At 36.6% G+C, this 22800-nt stretch overlaps 5 non-coding genes across 5 annotated transcripts; all 5 read right to left on the reverse strand.

Moving 5' to 3' along the window:
• Nucleotides 1-2600: 2600 nt before the first annotated feature.
• On the reverse strand, nucleotides 2601-2672 carry TRNAC-GCA (transfer RNA cysteine (anticodon GCA)). Its single transcript has one exon. It is a non-coding gene; the product is annotated as a tRNA-Cys (tRNA).
• An 877-nt stretch (nucleotides 2673-3549) lies between these two features.
• Nucleotides 3550-3621, reverse strand: TRNAC-GCA (transfer RNA cysteine (anticodon GCA)). Its single transcript has one exon. It is a non-coding gene; the product is annotated as a tRNA-Cys (tRNA).
• Nucleotides 3622-4498: 877 nt separating this feature from the next.
• TRNAC-GCA (transfer RNA cysteine (anticodon GCA)) lies at nucleotides 4499-4570 on the reverse strand. Its single transcript has one exon. It is a non-coding gene; the product is annotated as a tRNA-Cys (tRNA).
• Nucleotides 4571-6399: 1829 nt separating this feature from the next.
• On the reverse strand, nucleotides 6400-6471 carry TRNAC-GCA (transfer RNA cysteine (anticodon GCA)). The gene has a single exon. It is a non-coding gene; the product is annotated as a tRNA-Cys (tRNA).
• A 9400-nt stretch (nucleotides 6472-15871) lies between these two features.
• On the reverse strand, nucleotides 15872-15943 carry TRNAC-GCA (transfer RNA cysteine (anticodon GCA)). The gene has a single exon. It is a non-coding gene; the product is annotated as a tRNA-Cys (tRNA).
• Between the last annotated feature and the right edge of the window lie 6857 nt (nucleotides 15944-22800).

Raw genomic sequence — 22800 nt, forward strand, 5'->3', positions numbered from 1 at the left:
TTTCGTATCACATGTAGATATTGGAACATGGAAAAAAAACCTTTGTCAAATGCACAAATTCTGCAAAATGTAACTACTTCTCTACTGCAGTTTGTTGATTTTGTGCTAAGAGCATAGTTAAACCCAATTATTCATTGTTTTGTATATGAAATGATGATATATCTTATTGTTTCATACAGTGCATTGGGTTGAAAAACATTTTAACAGGATCTATTGAAGAGGGTATATGGTTATGAAACAGGGACTTTTTGAACTGCACTCCTACGCTCTACCAATGGTATAAACCCTTGAATGCTGAAAACTGCCCTTTTTTAAAAAGGTGATAGAGTGGGTGACTGTATGGAACTTGTAGAACTAATGACATCAGTGCACTTCTGGTCAGCTGCACAAATTAATACATTTCATTAAGGGCATATTATTGGTTTCCACCACAGTTTTATAACATTCATATGAGCTTCCAATGGACTATTTCAAACTGATAATATCACCCGTAGAACTTGGGTGAATGTAAAACACAGCTTGTATCATACGAAGAAATCCTAAACATCTTAATGGTGTTTACCCTATGTTTCAGGTGATGATCAGGAGTTTTTCAAATGTAGAAATGTGTTGCTCATTACATAAAATGCTAAAATTGTAAATGTTTACTTCAATTTATTTAATTAAAAAAAGATTTCTACTGGTAAAAAAGTTGGACAAGGGGGCACCCAGATCTGAAGTAGGAACCTCTTGATCTGCAGTCAAATGCTCTACCACTGAGCTATAACCCCAATTCTGCAATATTCATCTATATTAATTCAGTAATATGTACAAAGTGGAAGCAACATGCAATCACCATCAAAGCAATGCATTTTCAGCCACCAAACCCTCCTTATAACTATAAGGGGTACACAAGATGTCCTTTATCTGCCTTGGTAAAATACAGTGAGGTTTCCATTGCAAGAATTCATACATTTCGTATCACATGTAGATCTTGGAACATGGAAAAAAACTTTTGTCAAATGCACAAATTCTGCAAAATGTATCTGCTTCTCTACTGCAGTTTGTTGATTTTGTGCTAAGAGCATAGTTAAACCCAATTGTTCATTGTTTTGTATATGAAATGATGATATATCTTATTGTTTCTTACAGTGCATTGGGTTGAAAAACATTTGAACATAATCTATTGAAAAGGGTATATGGTTATGAAACAGGGACTTCTTGAACTGCACTCCTACGCTCTACCACTGACATAAACCCTTGAATGCTGAAAACTGCCCTTTTTTAAAAAGGTGATAGAGTGGGTGACTGTATGGAACTTGTAGAACTAATGACATCAGTGCACTTCTGGTCAGCTGTACAAATTAATACATTTCATTGAGGGCATATTATTGGTTTCCACCACAGTTTTATAACATTCATATGAGCTTCCAATGGACTATTTCAAACTGATAATATCACCAGTAGAACTTGGGTGAATGTAAAACACAACTTGTATCATACGAAGAAATCCTAAACAGCTTAATGGTGTTTACCCTATGTTTCAGGTGATGATCAGGAGTATTTCAAATGTAGAAATGTGTTGCTCATTACATAAAATGCTAAGATTGTAAAGGTTTACTTCAATTTATTTAATTAAAAAAAGATTTCTACAGGTAAAAAAGTTGGACAAGGGGGCACCCAGATCTGAAGTAGGAACCTCTTGATCTGCAGTCAAATGCTCTACCACTGAGCTATACCCCCAATTCTAAAATATTCACCTATATGAATTCTGTAATATGTACAAAGTGGAAGCAACATGCAATCACCATCAAAGCAATGCATTTTCAGCCACCAAACCCTCCTTATAACTATAAGGGGTACACAAGATGTCCTTTATCTGCCTTGGTAAAACACAGTGAGGTTTCCATTGCAAGAATTCATAAATTTCGTATCACATGTAAATCTTGGAACATGGAAAAAAAACCTTTGTCAAATGCACAAATTCTGCAAAATGTAACTACTTCTCTACTGCAGTTTGTTGATTTTGTGCTAAGAGCATAGTTAAACCCAATTATTCATTGTTTTGTATATGAAATGATGATATATCTTATTGTTTCTTACAGTGCATTGGGTTGAAAAACATTTTAACAGGATCTATTGATGAGGGTATATGGTTATGAAACAGGGACTTTTTGAACTGCACTCCTACGCTCTACCAATGGTATAAACCCTTGAATGCTGAAAACTGCCCTTTTTTTAAAAAGGTGATAGAGTGGTTGACTGTATAGAACTTGTAGAACTAATGACATCAGTGCACTTCTGATCAGCTATACAAATTAATACATTTCATTAAGGGCATATTATTGGTTTCCACCACAGTTTTATAACATTCATATGAGCTTTCAATGGACTATTTCAAACTGATAATATCACCAGTAGAACTTGGGTAAATGTAAAACACAGCTTGTATCATACGAAGAAATCCTAAACAGCTAAATGGTGTTTACCCTAGGTTTCAGGAGATGATCAGGAGTATTTCAAATGTAGAAATGTGTTGCTCATTACATAAAATGCTAAGATTGTAAATGTTTTCTTCAATTTATTTAAACAAATATTTCTACAGGTAAAAAAGTTGGACAAGGGGGCACCCAGATTTGAACTAGGGACCTCTTGATCTGCAGTCAAATGCTCTACCACTGAGCTACACCCCCGATTCTGCAATGTTCATCTATATTAATTCAGTAATATGTACAAAGTGGAAGCAACATGCAATCACCATCAAAGCTATGCATTTTCAGCCACCAAACCCTCCTTATAACTATAAGGGGTACACAAGATGTCCTTTATCTGCCTTGGTAAAATACAGTGAGGTTTCCATTGCAAGAATTCATACATTTCGTATCACATGTAGATCTTGGAACATGGAAAAAAAAACTTTCTCAAATGCACAAATTCTGCAAAATGGAACTGCTTCTCTACTGCAGTTTGTTGATGTTGTGCTAAGAGCATAGTTAAACCCAATTGTTCATTGTTTTGTATATGAAATGATGATATATCTTATTGTTTCTTACAGTGCATTGGGTTGAAAAACATTTTAACAGGATCTATTGAAGAGGGTATATGGTTATGAAACAGGGACTTCTTGAACTGCACTCCTACGCTCTACCACTGACATAAACCCTTGAATGCTGAAAACTGCCCTTTTTTAAAAAGGTGACAGAGTGGGTGACTGTATGCAACTTGTAGAACTAATGACATCAGTGCACTTCTGGTCAGCTGTACAAATTAATACATTTCATTGAGGGCATATTATTGGTTTCCACCACAGTTTTATAACATTCATATCAGCTTCCAATGGACTATTTCAAACTGATAATATCACCAGTAGAACTTGGGTGAATGTAAAACACAGCTTGTATCATACGACAAAATCCTAAACAGCTTAATGATGTTTACCCTATGTTTCAGGTGATGATCAGGAGTATTTCAAATGTAGAAATGTGTTGCTCATTACATAAAATGCTAAGATTGTAAATGTTTTCTTCAATTTATTTAAAAAAATATTTCTACAGGTAAAACAGTTGGACAAGGGGGCACCCAGATTTGAACTAGGGACTTCTTGATCTGCAGTCAAATGCTCTACCACTGAGCTATACCCCCAATTCTGAAATGTTCACCTAAATTAATGCAGTAATATGTACAAAGTGGAAGCAACATGCAATCACCATCAAAGCAATGCATTTTCAGCCACCAAACCCTCCTTATAACTATAAGGGGTACACAAGATGTCCTTTATCTGCCTTGGTAAAATACAGTGAGGTTTCCATTGCAAGAATTCATACATTTCGTATCACATGTAGATATTGGAACATGGAAAAAAAACTTTTGTCAAATGCACAAATTCTGCAAAACGTAACTGCTTCTCTACAGCAGTTTGTTGATGTTGTGCTAAGAGCATAGTTAAACCCAAATGTTCATTGTTTTGTATATGAAATGATGATATATCTTATTGTTTCTTACAGTGCATTGGGTTGAAAAACATTTTAACAGGATCTATTGAAAGGGGTATATGGTTATGAAACAGGGACTTTTTGAACTGCACTCCTACGCTCTACCAATGGTATAAACCCTTGAATGCTGAAAACTGCCCTTTTTTAAAAAGGTGATAGAGTGGGTGACTGTATAGAACTTGTAGAACTAATGACATCAGTGCACTTCTGATCAGCTATACAAATTAATACATTTCATAAAGGGCATATTATTGGTTTCCACCACAGTCTTATAACATTCATATGAGCTTTCAATGGACTATTTCAAACTGATAATATCACCAGTAGAACTTGGGTGAATGTAAAAAACAGCTTGTATCATACGACAAAATCCTAAACAGCTTAATGGTGTTTACCCTATGTTTCAGGTGATGATCAGGAGTATTTCAAATGTAGAAATGTGTTGCTCATTACATAAAATGCTAAGATTGTAAATGTTTTCTTCAATTTATTTAAAACAATATTTCTACAGGTAAAACAGTTGGACAAGGGGGCACCCAGATTTGAACTAGGGACCTCTTGATCTGCAGTCAAATGCTCTACCACTGAGCTACACCCCCAATTCTGCAATGTTCATCTATATTAATTCAGTAATATGTACAAAGTGGAAGCAACATGCAATCACCATCAAAGCAATGCATTTTCAGCCACCAAACCCTCCTTATAACTATAAGGGGTACACAAGATGTCCTTTATCTGCCTTGGTAAAATACAGTGAGGTTTCCATTGCAAGAATTCATACATTTCGTATCACATGTAGATCTTGGAACATGGAAAAAAACTTTTGTCAAATGCACAAATTCTGCAAAACGTAACTGCTTCTCTACAGCAGTTTGTTGATGTTGTGCTAAGAGCATAGTTAAACCCAAATGTTCATTGTTTTGTATATGAAATGATGATATATCTTATTGTTTCTTACAGTGCATTGGGTTGAAAAACATTTTAACAGGATCTATTGAAGAGGGTATATGGTTATGAAACAGGGACTTCTTGAACTGCACTCCTACGCTCTACCACTGACATAAACCCTTGAATGCTGAAAACTGCCCTTTTTTAAAAAGGTGATAGAGTGGGTGACTGTATGGAACTTGTAGAACTAATGGCATCAGTGCACTTCTGGTCAGCTGTACAAATTAATACATTTCATTAAGGGGATATTATTGGTTTCCACCACAGTTTTACAACATTCATATGAGCTACCAATGGACTATTTCAAACTGATAATATCACCAGTAGAACTTGGGTGAATGTAAAACACAGCTTGTATCATACGAAGAAATCCTAAACAGCTTAATGGTGTTTACCCTATGTTTCAGGTGATGATCAGGAGTATTTCAAATGTAGAAATGTGTTGCTCATTACATAAAATGCTAAGATTGTAAAGGTTTACTTCAATTTATTTAATTAAAAAAAGATTTCTACAGGTAAAAAAGTTGGACAAGGGGGCACCCAGATCTGAAGTAGGAACCTCTTGATCTGCATTCAAATGCTCTACCACTGAGCCATACCCCCAATTCTAAAATGTTCACCTATATTAATTCAGTAATATGTACAAAGTGGAAGCAACATGCAATCACCATCAAAGCAATGCATTTTGAGCCACCAAACCCTCCTTATAACTATAAGGGTTACACAAGATGTCCTTTATCTGCCCTGGTAAAATACAGTGAGGTTTCCATTGCAAGATTTCATACATTTCGTATCACATGTAGATCTTGGAACATTGAAAAAAAACCTTTGTCAAATGCACAAATTCTGCAAAATGTAACTACTTCTCTACTGCAGTTTGTTGATTTTGTGCTAGGAGCATAGTTAAACCCAATTGTTCATTGTTTTGTATATGAAATGATGATATATCTTATTGTTTCTTACAGTGCATTGGGTTGAAAAACATTTTAACAGGATCTATTGAAGAGGGTATATGGTTATGAAACAGGGACTTCTTGAACTGCACTCCTACGCTCTACCACTGACATGAACCCTTGAATGATGAAAACTGCCCTTTTTTAAAAAGGTGATAGAGTGGGTGACTGTATGCAACTTGTAGAACTAATGACATCAGTGCACTTCTGGTCAGCTGTACAAATTAATACATTTCATTGAGGGCATATTATTGGTTTCCACCACAGTCTTATAACATTCATATGAGCTTTCAATGGACTATTTCAAACTAATAATATCACCAGTAGAACCTGGGTGAATGTAAAACACAGCTTGTATCATACGACAAAATCCTAAACAGCTTAATGGTGTTTACCCTATGTTTCAGGTGATGATCAGGAGTATTTCAAATGTAGAAATGTGTTGCTCATTACATAAAATGCTAAGATTGTAAATGTTTTCTTCAATTTATTTAAAACAATATTTCTACAGGTAAAACAGTTGGACAAGGGGGCACCCAGATTTGAACTAGGGACCTCTTGATCTGCAGTCAAATGCTCTACCACTGAGCTACACCCCCAATTCTGCAATGTTCATCTATATTAATTCAGTAATATGTACAAAGTGGAAGCAACATGCAATCACCATCAAAGCAATGCATTTTGAGCCACCAAACAATCCTTATAACTATAAGGGTTACACATGATGTCCTTTATCTGCCCTGGTAAAATACAGTGAGGTTTCCATTGCAAGAATTCATACATTTCGTATCACATGTAGATCTTGGAACATTGAAAAAAAACCTTTGTCAAATGCACAAATTCTGCAAAATGGAACTACTTCTCTACTGCAGTTTGTTGATTTTGTGCTAAGAGCATAGTTAAACCCAATTGTTCATTGTTTTGTATATGAAATGATGATATATCTTATTGTTTCTTACAGTGCATTGGGTTGAAAAACATTTTAACAGGATCTATTGAAGAGGGTATATGGTTATGAAACAGGGACTTCTTGAACTGCACTCCTACGCTCTACCACTGACATAAACCCTTGAATGCTGAAAACTGCCCCTTTTTAAAAAGGTGATAGAGTGGGTGACTGTATGGAACTTGTAGAACTAATGACATCAGTGCACTTCTGGTCAGCTGTACAAATTAATACATTTCATTGAGGGCATATTATTGGTTTCCACCACAGTTTTATAACATTCATATCAGCTTCCAATGGACTATTTCAAACTGATAATATCACCAGTAGAACTTGGGTGAATGTAAAACACAGCTTGTATCATACGACAAAATCCTAAACAGCTTAATGGTGTTTACCCTATGTTTCAGGTGATGATCAGGAGTATTTCAAATGTAGAAATGTGTTGCTCATTACATAAAATGCTAAGATTGTAAATGTTTTCTTCAATTTATTTAAAAAAATATTTCTACAGGTAAAACAGTTGGACAAGGGGGCACCCAGATTTGAACTAGGGACTTCTTGATCTGCAGTCAAATGCTCTACCACTGAGCTATACACCCAATTCTGAAATGTTCACCTAAATTAATGCAGTAATATGTACAAAGTGGAAGCAACATGCAATCACCATCAAAGCAATGCATTTTCAGCCACCAAACCCTCCTTATAACTATAAGGGGTACACAAGATGTCCTTTATCTGCCTTGGTAAAATAAAGTGAGGTTTCCATTGCAAGAATTCATACATTTCGTATCACATGTAGATATTGGAACATGGAAAAAAACTTTTGTCAAATGCACAAATTCTGCAAAACGTAACTGCGTAACTGCTTCTCTACAGCAGTTTGTTGATGTTGTGCTAAGAGCATAGTTAAACCCAAATGTTCATTGTTTTGTATATGAAATGATGATATATCTTATTGTTTCTTACAGTGCATTGGGTTGAAAAACATTTTAACAGGATCTATTGAAAAGGGTATATGGTTATGAAACAGGGACTTCTTGAACTGCACTCCTACGCTCTACCACTGACATGAACCCTTGAATGCTGAAAACTGCCCTTTTTTAAAAAGGTGATAGAGTGGGTGACTGTATGGAACTTGTAGAACTAATGACATCAGTGCACTTCTGGTCAGCTGTAAAAATTAATACATTTCATTAAGGGCATAATATTGGTTTCCACCACAGTTTTATAACATTCATATGAGCTTCCAATGGACTATTTCAAACTGATAATATCACCAGTAGAACTTGGGTGAATGTAAAACACAGCTTGTATCATACGAAGAAATCCTAAACAGCTTAATGGTGTTTACCCTATGTTTCAGGTGATGATCAGGAGTATTTCAAATGTAGAAATGTGTTGCTCATTACATAAAATGCTAAGATTGTAAATGTTTACTTCAATTTATTTAATTAAAAAAAGATTTCTACAGGTAAAAAAGTTGGACAAGGGGGCACCCAGATCTGAAGTAGGAACCTCTTGATCTGCAGTCAAATGCTCTACCACTGAGCTATACCCCCAATTCTAAAATGTTCACCTATATTAATTCAGTAATATGTACAAAGTGGAAGCAACATGCAATCACCATCAAAGCAATGCATTTTGAGCCACCAAACCCTCCTTATAACTATAAGGGTTACACAAGATGTCCTTTATCTGCCCTGGTAAAATACAGTGAGGTTTCCATTGCAATAATTCATACATTTCGTATCACATGTAGATCTTGGAACATGGAAAAAAAACCTTTGTCAAATGCACAAATTCTGCAAAATGTAACTGCTTCTAGACTGCAGTTTGTTGATTTTGTGCTAAGAGCATGGTTAAACCCAATTGTTCATTGTTTTGTATATGAAATGATGATATATCTTATTGTTTCTTACAGTGCATTGGGTTGAAAAACATTTTAACAGGATCTATTGAAAAGGGTATATGGTTATGAAACAGAGACTTCTTGAACTGCACTCCTACGCTCTATCACTGACATAAACCCTTGAATGCTGAAAACTGCCCTTTTTTAAAAAGGTGATAGAGTGGGTGACTGTATGGAACTTGTAGAACTAATGACATCAGTGCACTTCTGGTCAGCTGTACAAATTAATACATTTCATTGAGGGCATATTATTGGTTTCCTCCACAGTTTTATAACATTCATATCAGCTTCCAATGGACTATTTCAAACTGATAATATCACCAGTAGAACTTGGGTGAATGTAAAACACAGCTTGTATCATACGAAGAAATCCAAAACAGCTTCATGGTGTTTACCCTATGTTTCAGGAGATGATCAGGAGTATTTCAAATGTAGAAATGTGTTGCTCATTACATAAAATGCTAAGATTGTAAATGTTTTCTTCAATTTATTTTAAAAAATATTTCTAGAGGTAAAACAGTTGGACACGGGGGCACCCATATTTGAACTAGGGACCTCTTGATGTGCAATCAAATGCTCTACCACTGAGCTTTACCCACAATTGAAAAATGTTCACCTATATTAATTCAGTAATATGTACAAAGTGGAAGCAACATGCAATCACCATCAAAGCAATGCATTTTCAGCCACCAAACCCTCCTTATAACTATAAGGGGTACACAAGATGTGCTTTATCTGCCTTGGTAAAACACAGTGAGGTTTCCATTGCAAGAATTCATAAATTTCGTATCACATGTAGCTCTTGGAACATGGAAAAAAAACTTTTGTCAAATGCATAAATTCTGCAACACGTAACTGCTTCTCTACAGCAGTTTGTTGATTTTGTGCTAAGAACATAGTTAAACCCAATTGTTCATTGTTTTTTATATGAAATGATGATATATCTTATTGTTTCTTATAGTGCATTGGGTTGAAAAACATTTTAACAGGATCTATTGAAGAGGGTATATGGTTATGAAACAGGGACTTCTTGAACTGCACTCCTACGCTCTACCACTGAGTTAACCCTTGAATGCTGGAATCTGCCCTTTTTTTGAAAAGGTGATAGAGTGGGTGACTGCATGGAACTTGTAGAACTAATGACATCAGTGCACTTCTGGTCAGCTGTACAAATTAATACATTTCATTAAGGGCATATTATTGGTTTCCACCACAGTTTTATAACATTCATATGAGCTTCCAATGGACTATTTCAAACTGATAATATCACCAGTGGAACTTGGGTGAATGTAAAACACAGCTTGTATCATACGAAGAAATCCTAAACAGCTTCCTGGTGTTTACCCTATGTTTCAGGTGATGATCAGGAGTATTTCAAATGTAGAAATGTGTTGCTCATTACATAAAATGCTAAGATTGTAAATGTCTTCTTCAATTTAATTAAAAAAATATTTCTACAGGTAAAACAGTCGGACAAGGGGGCACCCAGATTTGAACTCGGGACGTCTTGATCTGCTGTCAAATGCTCTACCACTGAGCTATACCCCCAATTCTGAAATGTTCACCTATACTAATTCAGTAATATGTACAAAGTGGAAGCAACATGCAATCACCATCAAAGCAATGTATTTTCAGCCACCAAACCCTCCTTATAACTATAAGGGGTACACAAGATGCCCGTTATCTGCCTTGGTAAAATACAGTGAGGTTTCCATTGCAATAATTCATAAATTTCGTATCACATGTAGATCTTGGAACATGGAAAAAAAACCTTTGTCAAATGCACAAATTCTGCAAAATGTAACTGTTTCTCTACTGCAGTTTGTGCATTTTGTGCTAAGAGCATGTTTAAACCCAATTGTTCAGTGTTTTGTATATGAAATGATGATATATCTTATTGTTTCTTACAGTGCATTGGGTTGAAAAACATTTTAACAGGACCTATTGAAAAGGGTATATGGTTTGGAAACAGGGACTTCTTGAACTGCACTCCTACGCTCTACCACTGACATAAACCATTGAATACTGAAAACTGCCCTTTTTTAAAAAGGTGATAGAGTGGGTGACTGTATGGAACTTGTAGAACTAATGACATCAGTGCACTTCTGGTCAGCTGTACAAATTAATACATTTCATTGAGGGCATATTATTGGTTTCCACCACAGTTTTATAACATTCATATCAGCTTCCAATGGACTATTTCAAACTGATAATATCACCAGTAGAGCTTGGGTGAATGTAAAACACACCTTGTATCATACGAAGAAATCCAAAACAGCTTCATGGTGTTTACCCTATGTTTCAGGAGATGATCAGGAGTATTTCAAATGTAGAAATGTGTTGCTCTTTACATAAAATGCTAAGATTGTAAATTATTTCTTCAATTTATTTGATTAAAAAAAGATTTCTACAGGTAAAACAGTTGGACACGGGGGCACCCAGATTTGAACTAGTGACCTCTTGATCTGCAGTCAAATGCTCTACCATTGAGCTATACCCCAATTCTAAAATGTTCACCTATATTAATTCAGTAATATGTACAAAGTGGCAGCAACATGCAATCACCATCAAAGCAATGCATTTTCAGCCACCAAACCCTCCTTATAACTATAAGGGGTACACAAGATGTCCTTTATCTGCCTTGGTAAAACACAGTGAGGTTTCAATTGCAAGAATTCATAAATTTCGTATCACATGTAGATCTTGGAACACAGAAAAAAAACTTGTCAAATGCACAAATTCTGCACAATGTAACTGCTTCTCTACTGCAGTTTGTTGATTTTGTGCTAAGAGCATAGGTAAAACCAATTGTTCATTGTTTTGCATATGAAATGATGATATATCTTATTGTTTCTTACAGTGCATTGGGTTGAAAAACATTTTAACAGGATCTATTGAAGAGGGTATATGGTTATGAAACAGGGACTTTTTGAACTGCACTCCTACGCTCTACCACTGACATAAACCCTTGAATGCTGAAAACTGCCCTTTTTTAAAACGGTGATAGAGTGGGTGACTTTATGGAACTTGTAGAACTAATGACATCAGTGCACTTCTGGTCAGCTGTACAAATTAATACATTTCATTGAGGGCATATTATTGGTTTCCACCACAGTTTTATAACATTCATATCAGCTTCCAATGGACTATTTCAAACTGATAATATCACCAGTAGAGCTTGGGTGAATGTAAAACACACCTTGTATCATACGAAGAAATCCAAAACAGCTTCATGGTGTTTACCCTATGTTTCAGGAGATGATCAGGAGTATTTCAAATGCAGAAATGTGTTGCCCTTTACATAAAATGCTAAGATTGTAAATTATGTCTTCATCTTATTTAATTAAAAAAAGATTTCTACAGGTAAAACAGTTGGACACGGGGGCACCCAGATTTGAACTAGTGACCTCTTGATCTGCAGTCAAATGCTCTACCATTGAGCTATACCCCAATTCTAAAATGTTCATCTATATTAATTCAGTAATATGTACAAAGTGGCAGCAACATGCAATCGCCATCAAAGCAATGCATTTTCAGGCACCAAACCCTCCTTATAACTATAAGGGGTACACAAGATGTCCTTTATCTGCCTTGGTAAAACACAGTGAGGTTTCAATTGCAAGAATTCATACATTTCGTATCACATGTAGATCTTGGAACACGGAAAAAAAACTTTTGTCAAATGCACAAATTCTGCACAATGTAACTGCTTCTCTACTGCAGTTTGTTGATTTTGTGCTAAGAGCATAGTTAAACCCAATTGTTCATTGTTTTGTATATGAAATGATGATATATCGTATTGTTTCTTACAGTGCATTGGGTTGAAAAACATTTTAACAGGATCTATTGAAGAGGGTATATGGTTATGAAACAGGGACTTTTTGAACTGCACTCCTACGCTCTACCACTGACATAAACCCTTGAATGCTGAAAACTGCCCTTTTTTAAAAAGGTGATAGAGTGGGTGACTTTATGGAACTTGTAGAACTAATGACATCAGTGCACTTCTGGTCAGCTGTACAAATTAATACATTTCATTAAGGGCATGTTATTGGTTTCCACCACAGTTTTATAACATTCATATGAGCTTCCAATGGACTATTTCAAACTGATAATATCACCAGTAGAACTTGGGTGAATGTAAAACACAGCTTGTATCATACAAAGAAATCCTAAACAGCTTCATGGTGTTTACCCTATGTTTCAGGAGATGATCAGGAGTATTTCAAATGTAGAAATGTGTTGCTCATTACATAAAATGCTAAGATTGTAAATGTTTTATTCAATTTATTTAAAAAAAGGGGGCATCCAGATTTGAACTATGAACCTCTTAAACTGCAGTCAAATGCTCTACCACTGAGCTATATCCCCAATTCTGAAATGTTCACCTATACTAATTCAGTAATATGTACAAAGTGGAAGCAACATGCAATCACCATCAAAGCAATGCATTTTCAGCCACCAAACCCTCCTTATAACTATAAGGGGTACACAAGATGTCCGTTATCTGCCTTGGTAAAATACAGTGAGGTTTCCATTGCAATAATTCATAAATTTCGTATCACATGTAGATCTTGGAACATGGAAACAAAACCTTTGTCAAATGCACAAATTCTGCAAAATGTAACTGTTTCTCTACTGCAGTTTGTTTATTTTGTGCTAAGAGCATGGTTAAACCCAATTGTTCATTGTTTTGTATATGAAATGATGATATATCTTATTGTTTCTTACAGTGCATTGGGTTGAAAAACATTTTAACAGGATCTATTGAAAAGGGTATATCGTTAGGAAACAGGGACTTCTTGAACTGCACTCCTACGCTCTACCACTGACATAAACCCTTGAATACTGAAAACTGCCCTTTTTTAAAAAGGTGATAGAGTGGGTGACTGTAGGGAACTTGTAGAACTAATGACATCAGTGCACTTCTGGTCAGCTGTACAAATTAATACATTTCATTGAGGGTATATTATTGGTTTCCACCACAGTTTTACAACATTCATATCAGCTTCCAATGGACTATTTCAAACTGATAATATCACCAGTAGAGCTTGGGTGAATGTAAAACACACCTTGTATCATACGAAGAAATCCAAAACAGCTTCATGGTGTTTATCCTATGTTTCAGGAGATGATCAGGAGTATTTCAAATGTAGAAATGTGTTGCTCTTTACATAAAATGCTAAGATTGTAAATGTTTTCTTCAATTTATTTAATTAAAAAAAGATTTCTACAGGTAAAACAGATGGACACGGGGGCACCCAGATTTGAACTAGTGACCTCCTGATCTGCAGTCAAATGCTCTACCATTGAGCTATACCCCCAATTCTAAAATGTTTACCTATATTTATTCAGTAATATGTACAAAGTGGCAGCAACATGCAATCACCATCAAAGCAATGCATTTTCAGCCACCAAACCCTCCTTATAACTATAAGGGGTACACAAGATGTCCTTTATCTGCCTTGGTAAAACACAGAGAGGTTTGAATTTCAAGACTTCATAAATTTCGTATCACATGTAGATCTTGGAACATGGAAAAAAAACTTTTGTCAAATGCACAAATTCTGCAAAATGTAACTGCTTCTCTACTGCAGTTTGTTGATTTTGTGCTAAGAGCATAGTTAAACCCAATTGTTCATTGTTTTGTATATGAAATGATGATATATCTTATTGTTTCTTAGAGTGCATTGGGTTGAAAAACATTTTAACAGGATCTATTGAAGAGGGTATATGGTTATGAAACATGGACTTTTTGAACTGCACTCCTACGCTCTACCACTGACATAAACCCTTGAATGCTGAAAACTGCCCTTTTTTAAAAAGGTGATAGAGTGGGTGACTGTATGGAACTTGTAGAACTAATGACATCAGTGCACTTCTGGTCAGCTGTACAAATTAATACATTTAATTAAGGGCATACTATTGGTTTCCACCACAGTTTTATAACATTCATATGCGCTTCCAATGGACTATTGCAAACTGATAATATCACCAGTAGAACTTGGGTGAATGTAAAACACAGCTTGTATCATACAAAGAAATCCTAAACAGCTTCATGGTGTTTACCGTATGTTTCAGGAGATGATCAGGAGTATTTCAAATGTAGAAATGTGCTGCTCATTACATAAAATGCTAAGATTGTAAATGTTTTCTTCAATTTATTTAAAACAATATTTCTACTGGTAAACAAGGGGGCACCCAGATTTGAACTAGGAACCTCTTGATCTGCAGTCAAATGCTCTACCATTGAGCTACACCAATTCTAAAATGTTCACCTATATTAATTCAGTAATATGTACAAAGTGGCAGCAACATGCAATCACCATCAAAGCAATGCATTTTCAGCCACCAAACCCTCCTTATAACTATAAGGGGTACACAAGATGTCCTTTATCTGCCTTGGTAAAACACAGTGAGGTTTCAATTGCAAGAATTCATAAATTTCGTATCACATGTAGATCTTGGAACACGGAAAAAAAACTTTTGTCAAATGCACAAATTCTGCACAATGTAACTGCTTCTCTACTGCAGTTTGTTGATTTTGTGCTAAGAGCATAGTTAAAATCAATTGTTCATTGTTTTGTATATGAAATGATGATATATCTTATTGTTTCTTACAGTGCATTGGGTTGAAAAACATTTTAACAGGATCTATTGAAGAGGGTATATGGTTATGAAACAGGGACTTTTTGAACTGCACTCCTACGCTCTACCACTGACATAAACCCTTGAATGCTGAAAACTGCCCTTTTTAAAAAGGTGATAGAGTGGGTGACTTTATGGAACTTGTAGAACTAATGACATCAGTGCACTTCTGGTCAGCTGTACAAATTAATACATTTCATTGAGGGCATATTATTGGTTTCCACCACAGTTTTATAACATTTATATCAGCTTCCAATGGACTATTTCAAACTGATAATATCAACAGTAGAGCTTGGGTGAATGTAAAACACACCTTGTATCATACGAAGAAATCCAAAACAGCTTCATGGTGTTTACCCTATGTTTCAGGAGATGATCAGGAGTATTTCAAATGTAGAAATGTGTTGCTCTTTACATAAAATGCTAAGATTGTAAATTATGTCTTCAATTTATTTAATTAAAAGAAGATTTCTACAGGTGAAACAGTTGGACACGGGGGCACCCAGATTTGAACTAGGAACCTCTTAAACTGCAGTCAAATGCTCTACCACTGAGCTATACCCCCAATTCTGAAATCTTCATCTATACTAATTCAGTAATATGTACAAAGTGGAAGCAACATGCAATCACCATCAAAGCAATACATTTTCAGCCACCAAACCCTCCTTATAACTATAAGGGGTACACAAGATGTCCTTTATCTGCCTTGGTAAAACACAGTGAGGTTTCAATTGCAAGAATTCATAAATTTCGTATCACATGTAGATCTTGGAACATGGAAAAAAAACTTTTGTCAAATGCACAAATTCTGCAAAATGTAACTGCTTCTCTACTGCAGTTTGTTGATTTTGTGCTAAGAGCATAGTTAAACCCAATTGTTCATTGTTTTGTATATGAAATGATGATATATCTTATTGTTTCTTAGAGTGCATTGGGTTGAAAAACATTTTAACAGGATCTATTGAAGAGGGTATATGGTTATGAAACAGGGACTTTTTGAACTGCACTCCTACGCTCTACCACTGACATAAACCCTTGAATGCTGAAAACTGCCCTTTTTTAAAAAGGTGATAGAGTGGGTGACTGTATGGAACTTGTAGAACTAATGACATCAGTGCACTTCTGGTCAGCTGTACAAATTAATACATTTCATTAAGGGCATACTATTGGTTTCCACCACAGTTTTATAACATTCATATGCGCTTCCAATGGACTATTTCAAACTGATAATATCACCAGTAGAACTTGGGTGAATGTAAAACACAGCTTGTATCATACAAAGAAATCCTAAACAGCTTCATGGTGTTTACCCTATGTTTCAGGAGATGATCAGGAGTATTTCAAATGTAGAAATGTGCTGCTCATTACATAAAATGCTAAGATTGTAAATGTTTTCTTCAATTTATTTAAAACAATATTTCTACCGGTAAACAAGGGGGCATCCAGATTTGAACTAGGAACCTCTTGATCTGCAGTCAAATGCTCTACCACTGAGCTATACCCCCAATTCTGAAATGTTCATCTATATTAATTCAGTAATATGTACAAAGTGGAAGCAACATGCAATCACCATCAAAGCAATGCATTTTCAGCCACCAAACCCTCCTTATAACTATAAGGGGTGCACAAGATGTCCTTTATCTGCCTTGGTAAAATACAGTGAGGTTTCCATTGCAAGAATTCATACATTTCGTATCACATGTAGATCTTGGAACATGGAAAAAAAACCTTTGTCAAATGCACAAATTCTGCAAAATGTAACTGCTTCTCTACTGCAGTTTGTTGATTTTGTGCTAAGAGCATGGTTAAACCCAATTGTTCATTGTTTTGTATATGAAATGATGATATATCTTATTGTTTCTTACAGTGCATTGGGTTGAAAAACATTTTAACAGGATCTATTGAAGAGGGTATATGGTTATGAAACAGGGACTTCTTGAAAAGCACTCCTACGCTCTACCACTGACATAAACCCTTGAATGCTGAAAACTGCCCTTTTTTAAAAAGGTGATAGAGTGGGTGACTGTATGGAACTTGTAGAACTAATGACATCAGTGCACTTCTGGGCAGCTGTACAAATTAATACATTTCATTGAGGGCATATTATTGGTTTCCACCACAGTTTTATAACATTCATATCAGCTTCCAATGGACTATTTCAAACTGATAATATCACCAGTAGAACTTGGGTGAATGTAAAACACAGCTTGTATCATACGACAAAATCCTAAACAGCTTAATGGTGTTTACCCTATGTTTCAGGTGATGATCAGGAGTATTTCATATGTAGAAATGTGTTGCTCATTACATAAAATGCTAAGATTGTAAATGTTTTCTTCAATTTATTTAAAACAATATTTCTACAGGTAAAACAGTTGGACAAGGGGGCACCCAGATTTGAACTAGGGACCTCTTGATCTGCAGTCAAATGTTCTACCACTGAGCTACACCCCCAATTCTGCAATGTTCATCTATATTAATTCAGTAATATGTACAAAGTGGAAGCAACATGCAATCGCCATCAAAGCAATGCATTTTCAGCCACCAAACCCTCCTTATAACTACAAGGGGTACACACGATGTCCTTTATCTGCCTTGGTACAATACAGTGAGGTTTCCATTGCAAGAATTCATACATTTCGTATCACATGTAGATATTGGAACATGGAAAAAAACTTTTGTCAAATGCACAAATTCTGCAAAACCTAACTGCTTCTCTACTGCAGTTTGTTGATTTTGTGCTAAGAGCATAGTTAAACCCAATTGTTCATTGTTTTGTACATGAAATTGTCCGGGTGATTGTCCCGGGGTCGGCTGGTCCGTCCGCAGGCCTCCGGGCTGGGAGGCCCCAACTCCTCCCGTGTTCCCCAAAATTGAGTATGAGACACACGCAAGAAGCAAGGTGGTTCTGCTGTTTATTAAACAACGGCAGGGATGGGTCTAGGATCATACGCGTCCGTCCAAAATCTCAAAGTTCGTGGGGCTCGCAGGCCCTTTTTGCCTCAGTATGACGCGCTACTTGCGTCTCCTGGGAAAGTTAGCGAAAAACCAATCGCCACTGTGGATTGGTTCCTCGAGTGGTAGGGTTAATATAGCATACATATAGAGAACAGTATTAGTGGTTGAGGATGAGTCAGGTGGTATACTTGGGTTGTCCCTTCTATTAGATACTTGAAAATTGTTACACGAAGAGCCCTAATGATTGGCTAATGTTAGTGGCGTCAGTGATGAGTGCTCCCATGTTCTGATTGGTCCACCCGCGAGCCCCCCAGCCTGGGACCATCGTTGTTCCCAGCTCGCAGTGTACCTGTCACTAGCAACAATATGTAACTATGTGTTCGTGCAGACAATGCGCAGATTTGCGCATAGGCCTGACAGCAGACCATTCCCATCGCTGTAGGTGTCCGTTGGGTCATTTCATTGTTGCAGCCTGTGTCCCAGACGTGGGACCCAGGCGACTTCTCCCTCGTGGGTCTGGCACCTTGTCAGGTTGGCTTGGTCACGTAAGGGGAGACCGTGGCTGGGGCAGAATCCTGCACATTTAAAGTTGTATTTTGCTTCTGCGTGCTTGGCTTTGCTTACAGGTGTGACCTTGGCGTCGGCTGGTAGCATACGAGTTGCAACATCGCTCCCTTGGCTGTGAGCTCTCGCTGGGCTCGTTCTGCGCGATCAGCACTTGTACTTTTGCACATTCAGTGTTCATGGCGGCTCTTGCTTGCGGCCTACTTGGGCCTGGTTCATAGGTGGGAAGGTGTAATGCACGGCACCTGTGTTGTGGTGCGACATGGCTTCATAGGCAGTATTACATCTTCGTTATATTCTCATCACGATGCAAGGGGTGGGAGAAGCGTCAGCAAGCGTATACGCAAGTGCTTTATGCGTCTTGCGTTTCTGCATTACGGAAAACCTATGTGAAAAATAATAAAGATGCGCGTCAGTGGGTGTATCCGTCACCTACGTCATAGCACTGAATATATTCTTCGTGTGGGTTGGTGCGTGAGTGTCCAGTGTGCATGGTGGCACGTGTGTTCTTGGCAGTTGGCTAGGTCGTCATGGCATCTCTAACGATGTGGGTGCTTGTTGTCGAGGTCTTAGTTGAGTTCATCCATGCCGCAGGTGTCGGCTCGAGTAGGGCAGGCTGGTGGGCATATCCGTATGTTCTTGATCCAGGGTATTTGGTCGTCTGGTAGATAGAGGAATTCATCTCGTGATGGGTGTCTAGGCCGCGATCCTCTGGGCCATGGTCGCGAGGAGATTGGGGGGAGCTTTTTCTCCCATTCTCCCACTTCAAAATGATGATATATCCTATTGTTTCTTACAGTGCATTGGGTTGAAACACATTTTAACAGCATCTATTGAAGAGGGTATATGGTTATGAAACAGGGACTTCTTGAACTACACTCCTACGCTCTACCACTGACATAAACCCTTGAATGCTGAAAACTGCCCTTTTTTAAAAAGGTGATAGAGTGGGTGACTGTATGGAACTTGTAGAACTAATGACATCAGTGCACTTCTGGTCAGCTGTACAAATTAATACATTTCATTGGGGGCATATTATTGGTTTCCACCACAGTTTTATAACATTCATATCAGCTTCCAATGGACTATTTCAAACTGATAATATCACCAGTAGAACTTGGGTGAATGTAAAACACAGCTTGTATCATACGACAAAATCCTAAACAGCTTAATGGTGTTTACCCTATGTTTCAGGAGTATTTCAAATGTAGAAATGTGTTGCTCATTACATAAAATGCTAAGATTGTAAATGTTTTCTTCAATTTATTTAAAACAATATTTCTACAGGTAAAACAGTTGGACAAGGGAGCACCCAAATTTGAACTAGGGACCTCTTGTTCTGCAGTCAAATGCTCTACCACTAAGCTACACCCCCAATTCTACAATGTTCATCTATATTAATTCAGTAATATGTACAAAGTGGAAGCAACATGCAATCACCATCAAAGCAATGCATTTTCAGCCACCAAACCCTCCTTATAACTATAAGAGGTACACAAGATGTCCTTTATCTGCCTTGGTAAAATACAGTGAGGTTTCCATTGCAAGAATTCATACATTTCGTATCACATGTAGATCTTGGAACATGGAAAAAAAACCTTTGTCAAATGCACAAATTCTGCAAAACGTAACTGCTTCTCTACTGCAGTTTGTTGATTTTGTGCTAAGAGCATAGTTAAACCCAATTGTTCATTGTTTTGTATATGAAATGATGATATATCGTATTGTTTCTTACAGTGCATTGGGTTGAAAAACATTTTAACAGGATCTATTGAAGAGGGTATATGGTTATGAAACAGGGACTTTTTGAACTGCACTCCTACGCTCTACCACTGACATAAACCCTTGAATGCTGAAAACTGCCCTTTTTTAAAAAGGTGATAGAGTGGGTGACTTTATGGAACTTGTAGAACTAATGACATCAGTGCACTTCTGGTCAGCTGTACAAATTAATACATTTCATTAAGGGCATGTTATTGGTTTCCACCACAGTTTTATAACATTCATATGAGCTTCCAATGGACTATTTCAAACTGATAATATCACCAGTAGAACTTGGGTGAATGTAAAACACAGCTTGTATCATACAAAGAAATCCTAAACAGCTTCATGGTGTTTACCCTATGTTTCAGGAGATGATCAGGAGTATTTCAAATGTAGAAATGTGTTGCTCATTACATAAAATGCTAAGATTGTAAATGTTTTATTCAATTTATTTAAAAAAAGGGGGCATCCAGATTTGAACTATGAACCTCTTAAACTGCAGTCAAATGCTCTACCACTGAGCTATATCCCCAATTCTGAAATGTTCACCTATACTAATTCAGTAATATGTACAAAGTGGAAGCAACATGCAATCACCATCAAAGCAATGCATTTTCAGCCACCAAACCCTCCTTATAACTATAAGGGGTACACAAGATGTCCGTTATCTGCCTTGGTAAAATACAGTGAGGTTTGCATTGCAATAATTCATAAATTTCGTATCACATGTAGATCTTGGAACATGGAAACAAAACCTTTGTCAAATGCACAAATTCTGCAAAATGTAACTGTTTCTCTACTGCAGTTTGTTTATTTTGTGCTAAGAGCATGGTTAAACCCAATTGTTCATTGTTTTGTATATGAAATGATGATATATCTTATTGTTTCTTACAGTGCATTGGGTTGAAAAACATTTTAACAGGATCTATTGAAAAGGGTATATCGTTAGGAAACAGGGACTTCTTGAACTGCACTCCTACGCTCTACCACTGACATAAACCCTTGAATACTGAAAACTGCCCTTTTTTAAAAAGGTGATAGAGTGGGTGACTGTAGGGAACTTGTAGAACTAATGACATCAGTGCACTTCTGGTCAGCTGTACAAATTAATACATTTCATTGAGGGTATATTATTGGTTTCCACCACAGTTTTACAACATTCATATCAGCTTCCAATGGACTATTTCAAACTGATAATATCACCAGTAGAGCTTGGGTGAATGTAAAACACACCTTGTATCATACGAAGAAATCCAAAACAGCTTCATGGTGTTTATCCTATGTTTCAGGAGATGATCAGGAGTATTTCAAATGTAGAAATGTGTTGCTCTTTACATAAAATGCTAAGATTGTAAATGTTTTCTTCAATTTATTTAATTAAAAAAAGATTTCTACAGGTAAAACAGATGGACACGGGGGCACCCAGATTTGAACTAGTGACCTCCTGATCTGCAGTCAAATGCTCTACCATTGAGCTATACCCCCAATTCTAAAATGTTCACCTATATTTATTCAGTAATATGTACAAAGTGGCAGCAACATGCAATCACCATCAAAGCAATGCATTTTCAGCCACCAAACCCTCCTTATAACTATAAGGGGTACACAAGATGTCCTTTATCTGCCTTGGTAAAACACAGAGAGGTTTCAATTGCAAGACTTCATAAATTTCGTATCACATGTAGATCTTGGAACATGGAAAAAAAACTTTTGTCAAATGCACAAATTCTGCAAAATGTAACTGCTTCTCTACTGCAGTTTGTTGATTTTGTGCTAAGAGCATAGTTAAACCCAATTGTTCATTGTTTTGTATATGAAATGATGATATATCTTATTGTTTCTTAGAGTGCATTGGGTTGAAAAACATTTTAACAGGATCTATTGAAGAGGGTATATGGTTATGAAACATGGACTTTTTGAACTGCACTCCTACGCTCTACCACTGACATAAACCCTTGAATGCTGAAAACTGCCCTTTTTTAAAAAGGTGATAGAGTGGGTGACTGTATGGAACTTGTAGAACTAATGACATCAGTGCACTTCTGGTCAGCTGTACAAATTAATACATTTAATTAAGGGCATACTATTGGTTTCCACCACAGTTTTATAACATTCATATGCGCTTCCAATGGACTA

The sequence above is a fragment of the Ambystoma mexicanum genome, chromosome 4q (genome assembly GCF_040938575.1).
Source record: "Ambystoma mexicanum isolate Mex_15411 chromosome 4q, UKY_AmexF1_1, whole genome shotgun sequence".
NCBI classification, from domain to species: Eukaryota; Metazoa; Chordata; class Amphibia; order Caudata; family Ambystomatidae; genus Ambystoma; species Ambystoma mexicanum.